Source organism: Sphaerodactylus townsendi, linkage group LG03 (genome assembly GCF_021028975.2).
Source record: "Sphaerodactylus townsendi isolate TG3544 linkage group LG03, MPM_Stown_v2.3, whole genome shotgun sequence".
Lineage (NCBI taxonomy): Eukaryota > Metazoa > Chordata > Lepidosauria > Squamata > Sphaerodactylidae > Sphaerodactylus > Sphaerodactylus townsendi.
The window spans coordinates 166,351,415-166,371,422 of NC_059427.1; the positions used below are offsets into that span (position 1 = coordinate 166,351,415).

Below are 20,008 nucleotides of genomic sequence, written 5' to 3' on the forward strand. Positions count from 1 at the left end.
TCAAAGCGGCACCAGTTTTTAAACTGCTCCCTAAAAACCATACGTCAGATGGTTGTTACACTGTCTTGTTTTTTAATTTCTTTTTCTTCCAAAGAGCTCAGGGCTGCTTCGATGGAACTCTGGGCAGCCTCCCATCTGGGCCTGTTTGCAGGGAGACCACCCATGCAGTGTGTTGCACCTCGTGAGCAAATTGCAACATGGGAATTGCAACACTGTGATCCAAAATGGGGGGGGGGGAGTATTGGCTATTGCTGTTGCTAAGTAGCAGGGCTGGAGCTTGGGGGAACTGCGCCCGGGGCACTAGTGCCCCCGTGCCCCTGACACGCCCCTGCCCGCCCCACCACGTTCCTGCCCGCTCCCACACCGGCACACGCCCGGTGCATCGCGCACCTCCTTCCCCCTTGGTGCTATGCCACTGTGAAGTAGGGAGGGAGGGGTTTCTAACACTTAAAAAAACTGAGACCTCCTTCTTGATAGTCCCACGATATCTTCTTTCTCTATCTTTTTCTTAAAGTCAGCAATCAGCGAGAGACTGTTCTTTTGCTGAAGCTGGCCACTGTGCGGCAGTCCACGTGTTGGACTAGGATCTGGGAAGGACAGGTTTGAATCCCTGCTCTGCCAGGGAAGCGTGCTGGGGGACTTTGGGCCAGTCACATGCTCCCAGCCTAGCCTACTTGGCTATGTTGTTGAGAGGGTGACTGTGGATGACTGTGGACAGTTACTCTTTCTTGACCTAGCCCACCTCTCAAGGTTGATGTGGAAAGAATCAGGTATGTTTTTCAGAACTCCCTGGAGGGAGGATGGGGAAGAAAAAAGTTATGGACAGATACCTCATCATAGGTCGAATCCCCACTACCATCTTAGCCAGGTTTCAGAACACAAACTAACCCGGTTTGAGGGACGACCTCCCTGGTCGAATCCCCACTACCGTCTTAGCCAGGTTTCAGAACACAAACTTACCAGGTTTGAGGTCGTTTGTGTTCTGAAACCTGGCTAAGACGATAGTGGGGATTCGACCGGGGAGGTCATCCCTCAAACCTGGTTAGTTTGTGTTCTGAAACCTGGCTAAGACGGTAGTGGGGATTCAACCATATACGTGTGCCACACATGGTGAACACTAGTCTCATTTTTTAATCCCCACCCCCACATTTCAGAATGTATAAACATAGATTTAAAACATCTCAGAAAATATAAATGTAAGATTTAAAACATTTATATCCCACACAGTTAATAAAATATATCTGGAAGTATACAGCTGACTTTAGTTTGTGTGGATGGAACTGAGTCAAAATAAGATCTGTAAAATTATTATCAGGACACGGTTTTAGCTAAGCAGGGAGAGGGCTCAAAATATTTATTCGTTAGAAAGATAATCACGCGCCCGATGTTAAAAACAACAGCCCACATAATTTGTTACAGAGAAGGAGAATGCTCACTTTCTCATTACCTTTTATCCCAGTTTGGAATCCACAAGTCAGCATTTACCCAAGTTACACATTAAAACGATGTACATGCATTAGGAGGGGAAAGCGATTGAGACCAATCATTAATACCTTTGGGTCAGGAAAAGTGCACAACCAAAGTAGCTCTGAGTTAAATCATAGTTCAACACCGATCCCAAACTGTCTGAATTGATCCCATCAATAGGCACGGAATATGCTCACTTTCTCAGCTTGAAGTTTCTCTGTTCAGTTCAGAGCAGTTGTGTTCTTGGAAGTCATAAAGGGCTGTATTATCCATAAAGCAGACTGGGCTGAAGCCGGAGCCAGGTAGGGAGTGACCTGAGACTTCCAGAAGTTATGGATCAGCCCCTGCCAGCATGGCCAATTGGCCATGCTGGCAGGGGCTGATGGGAATTGTAGTCCATAACATCTGGAGTGCCAAAGGTTCACCACCACTGCCTAGGGGTATGTCATTTTCTTTCTTTATTGAGGCACTATTACCAGCCCCGTAGTTTAAGCCATATGCTGACCACGCAGTCAAGTACAACTTTATAGATGTATATAAGTTATGTAAAAAAAAACCTGAGAAGTTCCTATGCATACTTGTAATCAGTTGAGATTTGCTTTGAGTCAATGGGGGAGAGAGAGAAGAAGAAGAAGAAGAAGAAGAAGAAGAAGAAGAAGAAGAAGAAGAAGAAGAAGAAGAAGAAGAAGAAGAAGAAGAAGAAGAAGAAGACTTTATTTACAGTCAATGACCAGATATATGACAAATCTCCAAAATATCTACAACGAAACAAGAATGCAGATCTCTCTCCCGTATTCCAGCACTATCCATCTATATGTCATTCTACTTTGTAATCACACCAAACCGCATAAAAATACTAAACAAAACAAAAATATCGAAGGGGGATACCATATTCAGATCATTTTTTTCTTTTTCATAATGAATAGACAGAATTTTGCTACCCATTTAGTAATATTCTTATCTTGTAATAGTTTTTCACAACAAACTTTATCAGAACAATAGGTCATCTTGTGTAGTAGATGTGACAGGCATTTTTTCCTTGCCTCCTCATAAAGGGGACACTTTAATAACATATGCTCTATAGTTTCTACAGACTTCGGAGAGCAAGAACATAACCTTGCAGCGTAAGGTATCTTTTGATATTTCCCTTCCCAGACAGCAGAAGGTAAATGTGCACTTCTTGCAAGAGTAAAAGCTCTCCTTAGATCTTTGTTATCCAGATAAGTTAAATAAGGAGCAGGGGCAGTGATATATTTCTATGTATAGCATAGAGGAAGGGGAGAGAGAGGGAGACAACAAGTCAGTGGCATTATGTTTTATGTTTTTTAGGACTGTATGTTTCAATGGGGCTTTTAACCGCATTAAGGAAGCCGCCCTGGGACTTCGGTGTACAGCGGGGTATAAATGGAATAAAATAAATAAATAAATAAATAAATAAATAAATAAATAAATGCCACCTCCCCCTTATTACATTTCCATGAGCAATACAGAACAGCTTCCAGCCTAGGGCACCCTATCAAGCTTGGTCAGCATGGCCAATTGGCCATGCTGGTAGGGGCTGATGGGAATTGTAGTTCCTGAACATCTGGAGAGCCGCAGGTTCCCTACCCCTGGTCTAGTTGTTACCTTGATCACATGTGAGTAAAATTGTGAATAAAATTCTTCTGAAGACCCTCAAAAGGGGTATAGGACTGTGCACTGCATTCTACCCTGTTTCCCTGAATATAAGACATCCCCAGAAAATAAGATCGTGAGTAGAGGTTTTGCTGAGTGCAAAATATAAGGCATCCCAAAAGGAAGACGAAAGCAAAGTTTTTTGCTCTGGAAGCACGCCCAACCAACAGAACACAGAATAAGATACCCCTGAAAATAAGACATAGCGCATCTTGGGAGCAAAAAATTAATATAAGATACCGTCTTATTTTCGGGAAACACGTAGTACCTAATATACCGTGGGTCAGCCTGTCAGCTGGGTAGTGGAGCTGAACACTGAAGTGTCGTGGGAGGGGGCCCCAGTACCAAAACCTAGGGCAGTGACATAACCTTTTCAAGATCGAGTGCCCAAATTGCAAAACTCCAAAACCCACTTCTATTTAATACAAAGTGCCAACATGCAATTTAACCTGAATATCAGATTTTAGTTTAGAAAAAACAGTTGGCTCCAAGACGCATGCTACTTGGGAGTAAGTTGGTAGTCGGTGGTTTTGCTTGAAGCAACTGTGCAGCTCTTCCAACGGGTGAATCATGACCCCAGGGAGTATCTAGAAGCAAGCCCCATTGCCAGCAACTGAGCTAATCTAGGTGTAAAGGATCATGCTTTTTCAGTTCTTCGTGATGAAAATTAGTGGGGTTTAACAGCACTTGGACAGGGTTACCTACATTGCTTCCCAAAACTAGGTCTTAGGTTTAATACACACTGGAGCCCAGCCCAGGCCAGCTTAGATTTGTGGGGAGGTGGGCGCACCCCAAGGCTGCCCAAAGAGGGCTCCTCCTTGAGTGCCACCTCTGGCACCTGTGCCATAGGTTCGCCACCACTGACCTAGGGGGTCCAGCCATGGGTTAATACAGTCCTGCAGTCGTAGTTCAATCTCTTTCTGTTAAGACTGTTCTAAGGCCCATATCCACAGTGGAGCAAAAAGGGTCTGGGGCCACACTCTCAATCATGCACTTGGGCTTCCAAAGTTCCATCAAGAGTTATTCCCCTCCAAGTGTAAATTCTCTATTGTAAAAAAAAGACGGAGCTGAGGGGAAAAGGATGGGAATCCTCCCATAAATCTTCCAAATGTGAGTTCTCTGTGCAATTGGCTGGAACAGAATTAGCAGTTTGCAGAGCTGAAGTGTCCTCATTTCAAAAAGCTGGGGGCAGGGGAGTGACATTGGATGTTTGGAACTTTGTTTGGACTTTTCTCATTTTTGTAATCCTAGCTTTATTGCCTTGCTTATTAGATCCCTCATGCTATTCCATTACATCGCTTTATACCGTCTGTACACCTTGAGTCTCAAGGACAAAATGGGTAAATAAAGAATAAAGCACAAATAAATTAATAATAAAGAAAATAAATAACAATGGGCTGACCACCACTGGACACATCCCCCCTCCCCCCCCCCAAAAAAAAATGTTTGGGCTGCAGACCCGAGCTGGTCTTGCCAGGTTTTCTGTCACATCTTGTTGCTGAATCCTGAAGGCAGCCTGGCAAAGTGGCTGTGCATTCTTCTTAGTAAAACTGATTGCTTTTTTAGCTTCTCCTATAGGGTTACGCCGGAGAGAGCATCGAGAGGCAGCAAGAAAAATGAGGGACTTTCAGGGGCAGCTGTGTTTTACTAACCCAGTCATAATGCCCCTAAAAATCCTTATTGTTCTTGCAATGTTCAGCTGTGATTGTCGGCAGACGGAGGCTTTCAAAAGTGAGTATTCATTTTCGGGTGCCGCTCCCCAAAGTCAAAGAAGAATCGCAGTCCGCCCCTGGGTGCATCTTTGGCTTTTTAAAATGACTGTTGCTGTGTATCATATTGTTCTCTTAATGTTATAGCTAAGGCAAGAAATGTAGCTACTGTATTCGTAACAGTTGGGTTAAAATCAGCTAATAGAGTGCAATTTTCTCATCGGATGAGGTGCTATATGCATTTACCAGAGAATGAATTAAAATTTTCCAAACGGTACATGTATGAAGGCAAACAGGGCAAAAGGGCACGTCAAACAGTTTCTGTCTCCTTCTGGCAGAACAAGGAGCTTTCAGAGTCTTGTCTCTTAAATGGGATTTTCTTACATCTTCTGAGAAGGCAGCAGAAGGTGATGCTGGCGTCCATTCAGGCTAATGAAAAGCAAACTTAACATGAAGGGATATTGGTGTTGTAAAGGCTTTTCTTCCAACAAATCCATATCTTCTTCTCGCTATTCCTGTAATATTCTGAAAGGTAAAGACATCTCATAACATGTAAAATCCATGGATGCGTTTCCCCCATATTCCTCCCATAAATCTTCCCTAAAGGTTGAGATACAGCTACTTGCAGATGGAGGGAGAGTGTGTGAATTAGCTTGCAGATTAGCTGCATCTTAGGTGCTGATTGGCTAGCACCTGTGGCATCACCCAAACGCTCTAGTGTCCAATCAAAACCCTTAGAGCCAACTGTTGTTGCTCTTTTTTAGCTCAAATCATTCCACCATCTTATTTCATGGCAACAATTAAAGTAAAGTACTCTACCATGGGGCAGTTAAAAAAAACACACAATGTAAAACCGAGCAGGCTCTGTGATATACTGAAAAAAACAAGTCTAAATAAATTGACTTGGTGTTTAAATCGAGCTAACCTTTTAAGTGTCAGTGCATGTTAATTGCGTAACTCAACAGGACGGTAGACTCGGCTTTGAGTGGAAAGTAAAGAACCCTGAGTAGCTTCTCGCTTATCTTATGACATACATTTCCTAGTAACTGACTCTTTCTTGCTCTTACATATGATCTTCTCCATTTTCCTAAGACATACTTTGCATCCCCAGGACAAAGAAATGAACCTATAGTTCTCTTAAATATTGGAAGGTCTATCCTGTCTTGACTACTTTCCTGAAGCCACTTTGACCTTTTCTTCTTCTGTTAGGATCCTTGCACCCAGACAGTATCAAAATCCTAATGCTAAATGATTCCTCCTGCCTTTTAACTTGACATAAATGTTAGAGCAACCATTTTAGCCTTCATTTCTGAATCTTTAAAAGATTTTACATTATTTTCTATGTATGTATTGACATGGTATGCTTTCTATTTATTGGTTAATAGCAGTAAAGCCCGCCTGTAGAGTAACAAACACAGCAGGCGCTAGATAGGGTTGGGGGTGAGGGGCAGGTAGGGGAGGGGAGTGGCTTGTAGGGAGGACTCACTGGGGGTGGGGGGGAGGGGTGATGCAGGGGCTCCTATAAGAACATAAGAACAAGCTTCTCAGCTGGACTGTGACCAGAGTCCATCTTAGTCCACAGCTCTCTGCTACTGGCCAAGAGTGGCCCACCAGGTGCCTTTGGGAGCCTCACATGCAGGATGTGAAAGCAATGGCCTCTCGGTGGCTGTTGCTCCTGCCACCTTGGTCTGTCCAGCCAAGGCACTGTAATTCTCAGATCAAAGAGGATTCTCAAAGATTGGTGGAAGCCATAAATCGACTTCTCTCTCCATAAAATCTGTCCAAGCCCCCTTTAGAAAGCTATTCTAGGTTAGTGGCCATCACCACCCTCCTGTGGCAGCAGATTCCAAAACACCAATCACACATTGGCGTGAAGAAGTGTTTCCCTTTTATTGCACAGTCCTCAAATTCTTCCCCCCAGCATTTTCAATGAATGCCCCCTACTGGTCTCTAGTATTGTGAGAAAGAGAGAAACATTTTCTCTCCGTCAACATTTTCTCACCCCCCATGCATAATTTTATAGACTTCAATTCATATCCCCCCTTCAAATGCCTCTCCTCTCCAAACGAAAGAGTCCCAAACGCTGCAGCCTCTCCTCATAAGGAAGGTGCCCCAGAGCAGCAGCCCCAAAGCACTGCTGCTCCAGGGCAGGGGAAACTCGGGAGGGATCGCTGGGGTGGTGGGGAGGGTGACAGGGCTGGTGCCATCTTGCAGCAGCAGCACCAAGGCGCCGCTGACCTGGGGCAGCTGGGATGGACATGCCCTCGATTAACGTGAACCCTCCTCAATAAGGCGTGAGTCCTGGGCTCCTCATTGGTGGAGAGTTTGTCATCGTGCACATACTCCATCCCTCTTAGCACTTTACATTGGCCATTAAAGGCATTGTCTATTACAATATTACACAAATGTATTGTCGAGAGGTTTTCGCGGCGGAATCCCTTGAGTGCTGTGTGGCTTCGGGCATTTTGAGTGTTGTAGCAACATTCTCGTTGCTGGAAACAGAGGTTCTTAGCAGTTAGTGATGCCTCGATCGCATCAGAGCCTGTGGCTGGCATTCCTTCAGATGGAGTCCTCTGAAGATGCCAGCCACCATGGTATGGTAGCCAACGGTCAGGAAAGAATGCTTGCTAGAACACGGCCATGGCTGGCTGAGCTCCGTCCACACAGCATTGGGGCCTATGATTACAATATTGTTGTATATTACAATATTGTTTGTTGTTAGCCGCCCTGAGCCCAGCTCGTCCTGGGAAAGGGCTGGGTAGAAATCTAATAAAATTTAATTTTAAAAAAATAAGGCATGGAACGTTCTCTTGAAGTCTGGAAAGCGAGTATTAAGTTTCTAGGTAGTTGTACTTCTTGGGTATTTTTTTAAAAAAGACTTGTCGAACATACAGTTCTGCAGTACTGCTGCCTTGCTTTGTTTGTCAGTGTTGGGATTTGAAGAGAGGTTTTGACAGCTGTTTTGAGAGTATAATGTGGGTGACTTTATGACCTCCCTTTGCCAAAAGCAATGTCAATTATTACTATTTATTATTAAGCAATTAATAATCCTGTATGTATGGGCTCTGATGCACATGTGAAGTGGCGTCCCCCATTTGAGTAGCTCTAACCTGCATCCATGGATTCATGGTTACGTTTCAGAAGCCCATGTATGTTCTCAAAGTTATTGCCCATCAGTTTACACCTAGTTTTTACAACCCCTAAACTGAGGGTTTGAGATTTTATAATAGGATGTTTTCCCATGAGCAAAGCTGTATATAATCTGCCTTAAGGGGGAAATAAAATAAGCATTCTCTGGCAAGGAAATCCTGTTACTGGGCCAAGAAAAGCTGGATTTATCACCTGGGCTGATCACACAGAAGTGAAACCAATTCGCCGATTTGTGTTGATTTTGTGTAATTTTGTTTGGCTTCTGCTAGTCACGGGGACGTTTAAAGAGCTATTCTGTGTTCTAAAGCCTCTCTTTTACCCATTGAAATTCATATTCAGCTCATCCGGCTTCTGAGGTTTCACCAGGCGCTGTTCAGATATTCCTAGCATCATTTCAACCTTGAGGGTTAGAAGCTTGATCTCTTTTTTTTTTTTAAAGTTGAATTTGGTATCCAGTTCTGTTTCTGCACTCACATTATGCCTAGCCTTACTTATAAGGTACTCATAACATGTCATTTCCAAACAGTGGCATACCGCCCAGTGGGCAAAGTGGGCAGTTGCCCAAGGCGCAGAAATTTTTGTCATGTGGGGGCATCTGATTTCTAAGCCCCGCCCACTCTGGCTAAGCCCCACCCACTCTGTACAGTGGCCTACAAGCCACCAGAGGCAGAGCAGGAGGATGGGGAGCTCCACCTCTGGTGAACTTGGGCTGCTGGGGCCGTCCAGGAAGGGTGAGTGCCGCGGCTGGGCTTCTCCATCCATGGGGGGGGCGGGGGTTTCAGGGCATCAGGTTTTGCCCAGGGCGCCAGTTTGCCTAGGTACGCCACTGTTTCCAAATCTGGTTCTGTAATTTTTATGTACCAGGAAATCTTGAAAAGCATGCTTTTTTTAGACTTGTGGAATCTAATCACTTCTGTCTTTTTATTGATCCACAGGGCTCTATTTCTGTGAAGCACTTCTTGATAAACGATCCAGGACCTGATGCCAACTATTACAAGTCACCTACCCACAATGGAGACCATGCTACACATGTGCTGCTACACTCATGTTACACTTTAAGTGTCCTTCCATGAAAGAATGCAGTTTTCAAGTCCTTCATTTCTTAGTTCCAACGAGCACATGGATGCAACAATATTAACTGAGCCCTTCCTGGTTCCTGATTTAACCTTCTAACTACGGCTGAACACATGCGTAAACCAAAGGATGCAGTCAAATATGGATGTGATTTCATCCCTTGGGAACAACCAATAATACAGTTTGATGGCTTTAGGGGGGCACTCACCTTTATTTCAATAATGGCTACTTCTGAGTAATGAAAAATAGCCCAACCTATCACCCCCACCCCTGCACATTGCCAAGTTTTGTCCTGTCCTAGAAAGAGGATTTTAAAAAGCAGAAATCTGGAGAGGCAGCATAGAATATGGTCTAAATAAATAAATAATCAAACAGAATATGAACAAAGAAGAGCACCAGAAATGAAGCTGTCCGCTACGCAGCACAGAGTAAAATTCTACAAAATCAAGGGTTTGGGGAAATAAAATGCCCACTGCAGAGCTTTTTGCAATCTTTTCCTGGGTCTTCTGGGGCAGTGATTCCCAACCTTTACAGGTAACCCACCAGTCCAAATGTACTTAGCATGGTGGTTCCTAATAAAGGCCCCTTCTGCACATGCAGAATAATGCACTTTCAATCCACTTTCAACGCACTTTGTAGTTGGATTTTACTGTGTGAAATAGCAAAATCCACTTGCAAACAATTGTGAAAGTTGACTGAAAGTGTATTATTCTGCATGTGCAGAAGGGGCCGTAGGATGCACAAATCAATGCAATAGCAAAAACCCAAGATCCATTATCACAGGCTTTGTGGGGAGGGCATTCCAAAGACAGGGTGCCACCACAGAGAGGACCCTATACTGCATCAGCACTCTAAAGACCAGGCATCCAGAACAGGGACTCCGAAGTTATTAATTAAGGGAGAAGGTTCATATGAAATCCCCTCCTAACCGTGACAAGAAATTATCTCCGGCATTTGCCGAGCGCCAAATGGGTTGGAATAACAGCGAGCCAAAAATAGCTGTCCTTTTTATTTTCAATAAACGTTATTTATTTATTTGCTTGCCTGTTTTGTTCATTGCACTTGTAACCCGCTGCTCCTCCATGGGTAACATCCGTGAGACGATCCTACTTTATCCCCACAACAGCCCTCTGAGGTTGGGTAGGCTGAGAGACAGGAACTGCCCGTGGCCAGGTCAGCGAGTTTCATAGCAGAGCAGGGATTTAAAATCCAGATTTCCTTGCAAACCTGCCTGGGAAAATAAAAGAGGAGCTATTTTGCAACCTCCCTTGTTGGAACGAGGTGTTTTGACCCCACAACAACTATGTAACTATATGTGTATCATGTTCACTGTGATGGCTCCATGCTTTACAAGGCCCTCCTACTGAAGCCCGGTGATAAGACCTTCATGCAGAGTAGGCTAACCCCCCCCCCCCGTTGCCCAGTTGCGTGCCCTTCCCTCCAAGTGGCACCAATGGCACCAATGCCCAGAGAATACAGTAAGGGGTCAGCCAGGGGCAGCTCTGTGGCCAGGTATTGTGGAGTGATCAGGTTGCTTGATGAGGATCAGGGAGACCCAGGTTCAAATCTCTACTGCAGTGTTAGCTTGCTGGATGACCTTGCGCCCAGTCACTCTCAGCTTAACCTACCTCACAGGGATGTTGTTGTGAGGATAAAATGGAGTCGGGATAACAATGTTATTGGCCACTTTGGGTCTTTTTTGGAGACAAAAGTAAGGAACAAATATCTTAATTTAACAGGGACTTGAGAATAGGAACAAAACTAGTATTAGAATGCCTTTATAGTAGTCTTCCCAAGTTCCTGCTGGGGGCAGACCCTTCCTGCTTCAGCTGTGCTGAACAGTGGGAGACAAATAATAGGAAAAAATTGGGGTGCTGTGTGGTTTCCGGGCTGTATGGCCGTGTTCTAGCAGCATTCTCTCCTGACGTTTCGCCTGCATCTGTGGCTGGCATCTTCAGAGGATCGTTGGCTCCCAGTTGAGTTCCGAATCATCTTCAAGGTATGGGTGCTGACCTTTAAGGCCTTACGCAGCCTGGGACCCTTGTATCTTCGGGACCATGTTACCCCATATGTCCCCACAATTTACTGGTGGTTCCTGGCCCCTCAATGATGCGGCTGGCCTCCACTCGGGCCAGGGCCTTTTCAGCCTTGGCCCCTGCCTGGTGGAACACTCTTCCTCCAGCTGTCCGGGCCCTGTGGGATCTTGGTGAATTCCGCAGGGCCTGTAAGACTGAGTTGTTCCACCGGGCTTTTGGAGTGCCCAGCCGCTGATCGAGGTGCCCCTTCTATTCTATTCCTCCGGTTTCGGAGTCCCCCTGTCATCTAGGGGACCCACTTTTTGTTCTGTTTCCCCCTCCTTGGGAGGGTTTAATTGGGGTTATGGCTGACACCATTTTTACTGAATTTATCACTGTGTTTTAAATTCTTAAATTTTAATTTTAATCTAATGGGTTTTCTATATATATATTGTATGTAGAATCTGTGTTGTGCACCACCCAGAGCCCTCCGGGGGTTGGGCGGTATAAAAATCCCATAAATAAATAAATAAAATAAAATCATCTGATCAGAGGATCCTCTGAAGATGCCAGCCACAGATGCAGGCAAAACGTCAGGAGAGAATGCTGCTAGAACCCGGCCATACAGCCCGGAAACCACACAGCACCCCAGTGATTCCGGCCGTGAAAGCCTTCGACAATACATAGGAAAAAATGGGTTGGTAGGGGGAGGGGGGGGTGAAAACCAGTGTTCCAACATGCTGATGTCACTAGCAGTGTGATTAGAACTGATGTCAGCGTATCACTGAGGGTGCTCTGGCATTTGGGCAAAACTCTGCGGTTAAATCTACGGTCAATTCTCAAAAAGGATATTGTGGAGCTTGAAAAAAATGGAGGAACGGACAGTGGAATTGAGAATAAAACTGCAAAGATTGTCATGCCCTTATATAAAGCCGTGGTGCGACCGCACTTGGAGTACTGTGTTCAGTTCTGGTCGCCACATCTCAAAAAGGATATTGAAGAGATAGAAAAAGTGCAGAGAAGGGCAACGAAGATGATTGAGGGACTGGAGCACCTTCCTTATGAGGAGAGGCTGCAGCGTTTGGCACTCTTTAGTTTGGAAAAACCCAATATATACAGTGTTATCTTTATTTTAAATATCAAAAAGTATTTGCGGCTCCAAGTGTTTTCTTTTCCTGTGGAAAACGGGTCCAAATGGCTCTTTGAGTGTTAAAGGTTCCCTACCCCTGATTTAGGGGCTGGATCACTTTCCTTATGAGGAGAGGCTGCAGCATTTGGGACTCTTTAGTTTGGAGAGGAGACGTCTGAGGGGGGATATGATTGAAGTCTATAAAATTATGCATGGAGTAGGAAATGTTGACAGAGAGAAATTGTTCTCTCTTTCTCACAATACTAGAACCAGGGGGCATTCATTGAAAATGCTGGAGGGGAAGAACTAGGACTAATAAAAGGAAACACTTCTTCACGCAACATGTGATTGGTGTTTGGAATATGCTGTCACAGGAGGTGGTGATGGCCACTAACCTGGATAGCTTTAAAAGGGGCTTGGAAAGATTTATGGAGGAGAAGTCGATTTATGGCTACCAATCTTGATGCTCTTTGATCTGAGATTGCAAATGCCTTAACGGTCCAGGTGCTCGGGAGCAACAGCCGCATGTGAGCTCCCAATGGCCCCTGGTGGGCCACTGCGAGTAGCAGAGAGCTGGACTAGATGGACTCTGGTCTGATCCAGCTGGCTTGTTCTTATGTTCTTCATGAAAACAATGAAGAGGTTGGCTCACCTTTTCTCAAGATTGAAAACCTTTCCTCAGGGAAAGATGATGGCTTGAACCCTATGATCATGTGCCTCATATGCTTTGTTCTGGCAGAAGCGCCTATGCTACCAGCATGTTCCTTTGTGCAAGATCAAATATTTGCACGCGGAGCTTTGCGCAAACAGAAGTCTTCCTGGCCAAGAAGTGAACTGTATGGCAGCCGGAGCAAAGCGTACATGGAGGACAGTCACAGGACCCAAGCCTCAATTATGAATTTCAAATTTATCAGAGGGCTTTTGATGAGAGGTTAGCAAAATTATGAATGGTGTGAAGAAATGGGGTAGCAAGGAATTCCCCTCTGTCACCCAATACTATAACTTCGGGGTTACCCAGTGAAAATGGTAGGCAGGAGATTCAGGCCAGCCATCAGAAGGAGCAGCAGTGGCGTAGGAGGTTAAGAGCTTGTGTATCTAATCTGGAGGAGCCGGGTTTGATTCCCAGCTCTGCTGCCCGAGCTGTGGAGGCTTATCTGGGGAATTCAGATTAGCCTGTACACTCCCACACACGCCAGCTGGGTGATCTTGGGGTAGTCACAGCTTCTCGGAGCTCTTTCAGCCCCACCTACCTCACAGGGTGTTTGTTGTGAGGGGAGAAGGACAAGGAGATTGTAAGCCCCTTTGAGTCTCCTACAGGAGAGAAAGAGGGGATATAAATCCAAACTCCTCCTCCTCCTCCTCCTCCTCCTCCTCCTCCTCCTCCTCCTCCTCCTCCTCCTCCTCCTCTTCTTCTTCTTCTTCTTCTTCTTCTTCTTCTTCTTCTTCTTCTTCTTCTTCTTCTTCTTCTTCTTCTTCTTCTTCTTCTTCTTCTTCTTCAGAAAATGCTCTAGTCCAGTGTTTCCCAACCTTTTTGACATCATGGTACCCTTGACCTCACTCTTCATATCTCACGGTACCCCTGCCATCCCTCCCACCTTCCCCTCCCAGTGCCCCTGCATGCCACCCCCTTCCCCTCCCAGGGGAACCACTCCGGGGGGGGGTGCGGGAAGTTGCTGCTGACCTTGCGGCAGGCCCTGCCCCCTGGACAGCTCCATGTCCTTGCTGCAGCTGGCGGGAGACACCACAAAAGTGAGAGGGGGCAGTAGAGTTGCCGCGGTACCCCTGGGACATGCTCACGGCACCCCAGGGTGCCATGGAACCCTGGTTGGGAATCACTGCTCTAGACAAGTTTCTGCACACAGCGTGTCATTAATTTATAGAGCCCATTGCCACAAGATACAAGAGCCCATTGCCACAAGATAGTTTAGATGCTTAAAAAAAAGACTGACAAAATCCATGGGGGATGAATCTGTCTTCGGCTGCCATAAGCCAATTGCATTTGCTATTTACCAATGGCAATATCAATTATTTACAACCATTCACAGGTTGCAGGCTCCAGATCAAGCAGTGGCGTAGTGGCTAAGAGCAGGTGCATTCTGATCTGGAGGAACCGGGTTTGATTCCCAGCTCTGCCGCCTGAGCTGTGGAGGCTTATCTGGGGAATTCGGATTAGCCTGTACACTCCCACACACGCCAGCTGGGTGGCCTTGGGCGAGTCACAGTTCTTCTGAGCTCTCTCAGCCCCATCCACCTCACAGGGTGTTTGTTGTGAGGGGGGAAGGGCAAGGAGATTGTAAGCCCCTTTGAGTCTCCTGCAGGAGAGAAAGGGGGGATATAAATCCAAACTCTTCTTCTTTTCTTCTTCAATAGAGGGTCTGGTTGCCAGTTGCCGGTGGGCCTTCTTGCCTAGCTTGTGGACCTTTGGGGACAGGCTGCATCTCAATAGAAGGGCATCTCCTTTGCATGCAGATGGCATTTGCAGTTAAAGGGGTATGAAGCACACGAGACGCCTGGAAAACACTGCCCAGTAGACATTACTGACCTTAATGCAGTGGCGTAGCGGTTAAGAGCAGATGTACTCTAATCTGGAGGGACCGGGTTTGATTCCCTGCTCTGCCGCCTGAGCTGTGGCGGCTTATCTGGGGAATTCAGATTAGCTTGTATACTCCCACACACGCCAGCTGGGTGACCTTGGGCTAGTCATAGCTTCTCGGAGCTCTCTCAGCCGCACCTACCTCACAGGGTGTTTGTTGTGAGGGGAAGAAGGGAGAGAAGTTTGTGAACCCCTTTGAGTCTCCTACAGGAGACTTCTCCACATGAAACCGGCTGGGTGACCTTGGGCAAGCTGCAGTTCTTCCGACCTCTCTCAGGCCTGTTCTGCACATGCAGAATTATGCTCTTTCAATCCACTTTCAATGCACTTTGAAGCTGGATTTTACTGTGCGGAATAGCACAATCCACTTGTAAGCAGTTGTGAAAGTGGTTCTGGTGGGTTTTCTGGGCTGTGTGGCCGTGGTCTGATGGATCTTGTTCTTGATGTTTCGCATGCATCTGTGGCTGGCATCTTCAGAGGTGTATCACAGAGGGAAGTCTGTTACACACTATAACAGACTTCCTGTAACAGACACTGTAACAGACACAGTGTGTAACAGACTTCCCTCTGTGATACACCTCTGAAGATGCCAGCCACAGATGCAGGCGAAACGTTAGGAACAAGATCCACCCGACCACGGCCACACAGACCGGAAAACCCACCAGAACCAGTTGAATCCGGCCATGAAAGCCTTTGACAATTCATAAGTTGTGAAAGTGGATTGAATGTGTATTATTCTGCATGTGCGGAAAGGGCCTCATTTCCACAAGGTTGTGAGGAGAAGGAGTTTGTAACCTACTTTAAGACTCCTTGCAGTAGATAGAACCAGGGTATGAATCCAACTCTTCTTCATGTTCAGAGGTTCTTCTGCAGGAATACTTCCCAAGGAACTTACTTTCTGAAATCTGACATTTGGCAAAATCAACAAATGAACACGATAGAGAAAGATGCAATGCTGGAAAAGGAGTAGAAGACGTCACACCTTTTAAGTCTGTGGGACATAATAATAAATGAAGGATATACACAGAGGTGAGATCCAGCAGATTCTCACCAGTTCCCGAGAGTGGGTTACTAATTATTGGTGTGTGCCAAGAGGGGGTTACTAATTGGGTCTGCTTTTCCGTTAGAAATTCCATTAGGTCCAAAAATCATAAAGTCCTGTTGTTTCCTATGTGGCTGGTTAGAAAAAGGTAGAAAACGGGATAATTCTCCCTGTTGGGCTGTTTTAAAAACATGTTTTAGAAATATGGTAAAGTTCCTTGTTTAAGGAAAATATCCTTCTTTTGTTTTCTAGAAACAAAATTAAGTATTTGAAAGTATTAAGTATTTGACAGGCAGTCAATTAGAGGAGAAGTAGTTGTTTCTGTTGGCAGTAGACGATAGGACTTGCTATAATGAGTTTAAATTATGGACAGAAAGATACCAGCTGGAAATTAGGAACTTTTTTTTACAGCAAGAGTTTTTTACAGTAACAGAGAAATTATTAATGCCCTGCCCCCGGAATGCCTGGCCACGCCCCGTCGTGCCCCACCCAGCCCCATTGGCGCTACGTTACTGTTTGAATCCCACCACCATGGGAACCTGTTACTAAAATTTTTGGATCCCACCACTGGATATACATTCCACCTTACTTTCTGATGGGACCTGTTTTGCCTTGCAGGCTTTTGCTATAAGTCTGCCCCACCACCCGCGGACGTTCAGGAACATAATCACAGGAACTCCCAGCATCAGGATTTGGCTTGGACTATTTACCAGACGTTCTCACCCAACCGTTTCCCCACGTACAAGCTGGAAATGTCTCCTCTTGGTTTGGAGGTGAGAAGGAAGGGGTTGCCTGCTTTTCTTGGCAACGCGCGTGGATGCGATTAGCGTTATCTGTGTTTGGATTGTTGTATTTAACCCAGAGGAGAGAACATTACCTCACCCATCGAGCGGGCGGCGGACCAAAAAGCTATTATATCGGAATATTTTTAGTGCTCAAAACAGGAAAGGCCTGCAATGGCTTAAAAACATTTTGTGACCCCCCCCCCTTTTCCCCCTTTCATGATGCCATTTTTATCCCCTTGTTCTAAAGTGTCGTGACGGTGAGGATGACTATTTGTTTCAGAAGGAAATGATTGTGCACTGGGGTGTTTTTTTAAAACAAAAACAAAAACCTTTGGAATGATTCTCCTCTGCTTCCTTTCGACAATAAATCATGGTTGTTAAGACTGGAAGGAATTCTTGTTATATCTTTTCTAAATCCACTGCTTTAACCGCTGGAGTCTAGAGTTTCTCTCACGGCCTGTAACTCAGACTTTGGTATTTATTTTTCCCCCGGAGATATCCTATAGTAAGTCTGACACATCTCTTTCTCCTCCTCGCCCCCATCTTGCGACTAGAAACAGAGGTTTTAACTCTGGAAGACGTGTAGCCAATGCACATTTGTTCATCTTGAAGGCACTGTCAGACGTTTGTCATTTTGGTGGCAACCGACTAATCCAGCTGCCCCTCTGGAAGGCGACCGTCGTGCGTTCTGTATATTTTTGAGCTGCGCGTTTGAATGTACATGAACTCACATACCACACGCCTTGTGATTATTTCGTTCCCGATCACTTTGTTCCAGCTCATAAGCGTACACGTCCCGCTTCGCACGTGCCTTCATCGACGCATTCATTTCCACAGAAGGTCATAAGCTCCATATGCATTCCTTTGCTCGTGGAGACTGAACGGTTGCTTCATTTAAAGGCACAAAGTGGATTTGGCAGGAGACGCAGCAGATGATGGTCTGGATCACAGCGCTTACCTGTACACCCCTCTCTCTCATTCCAGACCATCAAAGGCTAACGTGCTAGGTTGTTCTGTTGGGATATTCGAGAGCAACTGTTTCCCCTGAGTTTCTGCCCTTTTATTGTGCTAAAACATAACAATCATGACTGTGCACATATTGAGTTTACTTGTCTAATGGTTTGTTTAGGGTGGGACTGTCCACTGATAAAAAAAGAGCTCTGGTTAAAAAAAAAAGAGCTCTGAGTGTCTGTAAAAGGACTAAAACTTCAGCAATGCCTGTGAAATTTTAGGCAGTTGTTTATATACTTCTATACTGTTTGGCATACAGTGTTCCAAAGTTTGCGATCCTGCCTAGGAGCACTGTTTGAAATTTGTATTACATTCGCCTTATTTCATTATTTTTTAATTGTGTGATCTACCTTCAGTCTCAGTTTAAAACAAAAAACAGGCTGAAAATGAATTAAACACAGAAATAGTTGATTCATGACCTACCTTTTTCACAGATTAATCAGTGAATTGATTGCCCTTGATACCCGTTTTCATTTCAATAAAACTTCAGTTCGGGTGCCTTTCTGAGCTACTGCAGAAAGCAGCACAACGATCATGTCCCTTGGACATGTTGTTGTAATTATTCATTTCTTGGATTCTCTTTGGAGGGCAGGTAAATCTAGGAGAAGAAGGAGAAGAACAGTAGACTATCTGAAAATGTGTGGATCCATTCCAAATGGAAATGTTTTGTCCAATCTCCATGCACAGAACGACATCTGTTTAGAGGACAATAAGATGTTTTGTGATACCTTAAAGACTAATCAGAGTTTTATTTTAGCACTAGCGGGGCCCAGCCACGCGTTGCTGTGGCTTATTGTGGTGAAATGGGAAAGGAACAGTAGCAGCAAATCAATTGCAGAGGTCAGCAGTACGTGCTCATGCAAACATGCAGTCTGATACTGTGCGATGTCATTGATGTGTGTGCCCGCATTCCTTGGGGGGGGGGGAATGGAGAAAGGCACCCCTCCTACACATGTAATAGGCTGGCTGGTCATGATCCTTTTTACCACTGGGAGTAAGTTTGGGTTGAGTGGCAATGGGTGTATCACTTCTAGAGGGAAACCCTCTCGAGGTAGCGACACAGCCATTCAGAAGTATGTCACAGTTAAGCAATGTACCGAGGCTTACTCCTGAGTAATGTCACGTGCCTGGTTTTCTTAACTGTAACCGCAGTATTCAGGGAATCTAGGGTGCCTGGCCCCTCCCTCTTATCCCTTGCATGTCGCCCCTCACTCTCTTCCCTCCCTCACTTCTCTTCCCTTGCATGCCACCCCTCCCCCTCCTTCCCTTCCCTTTCCCTCCACTCGGGTGGGTGGGTCATATCAAGATGTTGGGCCCCCTGCCTCCCCTCCCTTGCAGGCCACCCCTCACTGTCTCCCCTCTCTCACTTCTCTTCCCTTGCATGGCTCCCACTCCATTCCTTTCCTCTCCCTCTCTTCCCTTGCATGCCACCCCTCCCTCCCTCCCTCTCCCTCGTGTGTATGTGTGTGTATGTGTTTCACTTCCACTCGAGTTACTGCCTATGTACTGTTTCCACTGCTCATATCTGGCCATCTGAGTGAACATTCTAAGCAGCACGAACATTCTAAGGGTGACAGTTACACACAGGCAGCTGCATGTCCTTCACCAGGGAGCACCAGGAAAAAGGCGTTTTACCTGGGCCAGGTGTGAAATTTCAGGTAGGTGAACATATAAAAACACTGTCGTCTGGCTGACTATGGTGGCTGGGAATTTTCAGAGGAATTGGCCCAGCAGTTACTGAGGTATACTGTCATCAACAAAAACACTGTTAGCTTTTTATATATATAGATTGGTGGATCAATACTCACTTCTTCAAATGTAATGAACAGGGGTGGGTGTTTGGTAAAACTGAACCAGAAAAAAAACCCTTGTTGATTTCCCCCCAGCTTTTTTCGGCCCCATTTTGCCCATTGCCTTAAAATGAGTCCCCATCTCTCTCCCTCCATCTGTCACCTGCAACCTGGCCAGGTCCAGCATTCAACCCCAGGTTCCGCCTCCAAAGTCTACTGGACCCAGCCATAAACCTTGGAGATGGCACATGAAGTTCTATGCTGGGCCCAGCCAGGGCAAGCCCGCAGTTCAACACTGGGCTCAGCTCAACTTGCCCGAGCCCAACTTTCAACTCTGCCCATGCCTCTGAGGTCCATGTGGGTCTGGGAGGTAGCAGGCGGCACGAGTTCAGCTTTGTACAATGCGCAGACGACCAAATGCATGTGGAGTCCGGAGGCAGGCAATTTTGGGGGGTTGGAGTTTAATAACTTGAAAATTTCCCAACAAATCTGAATTGGGGAAGTTGGAAATTTGGGGGAGGTGTAATAAACCCAAATCCAAGAAAATATCAATAATTTTTTTTTTGCCC

General features: G+C 45.7%; 1 long non-coding RNA gene across 1 annotated transcript in view; it reads left to right on the plus strand.

Moving 5' to 3' along the window:
* The window catches only part of LOC125429992, a 78,220-nt gene extending 68,111 nt beyond the window's left edge, over positions 1-10,109 (plus strand). Inside the window, exon 2 of the long non-coding RNA XR_007244078.1 lies at positions 8,936-10,109. This is a non-coding gene — a long non-coding RNA (uncharacterized LOC125429992). The remainder of the gene's footprint in view (positions 1-8,935) is intronic.
* The last annotated feature ends 9,899 nt before the right edge of the window (positions 10,110-20,008 follow it).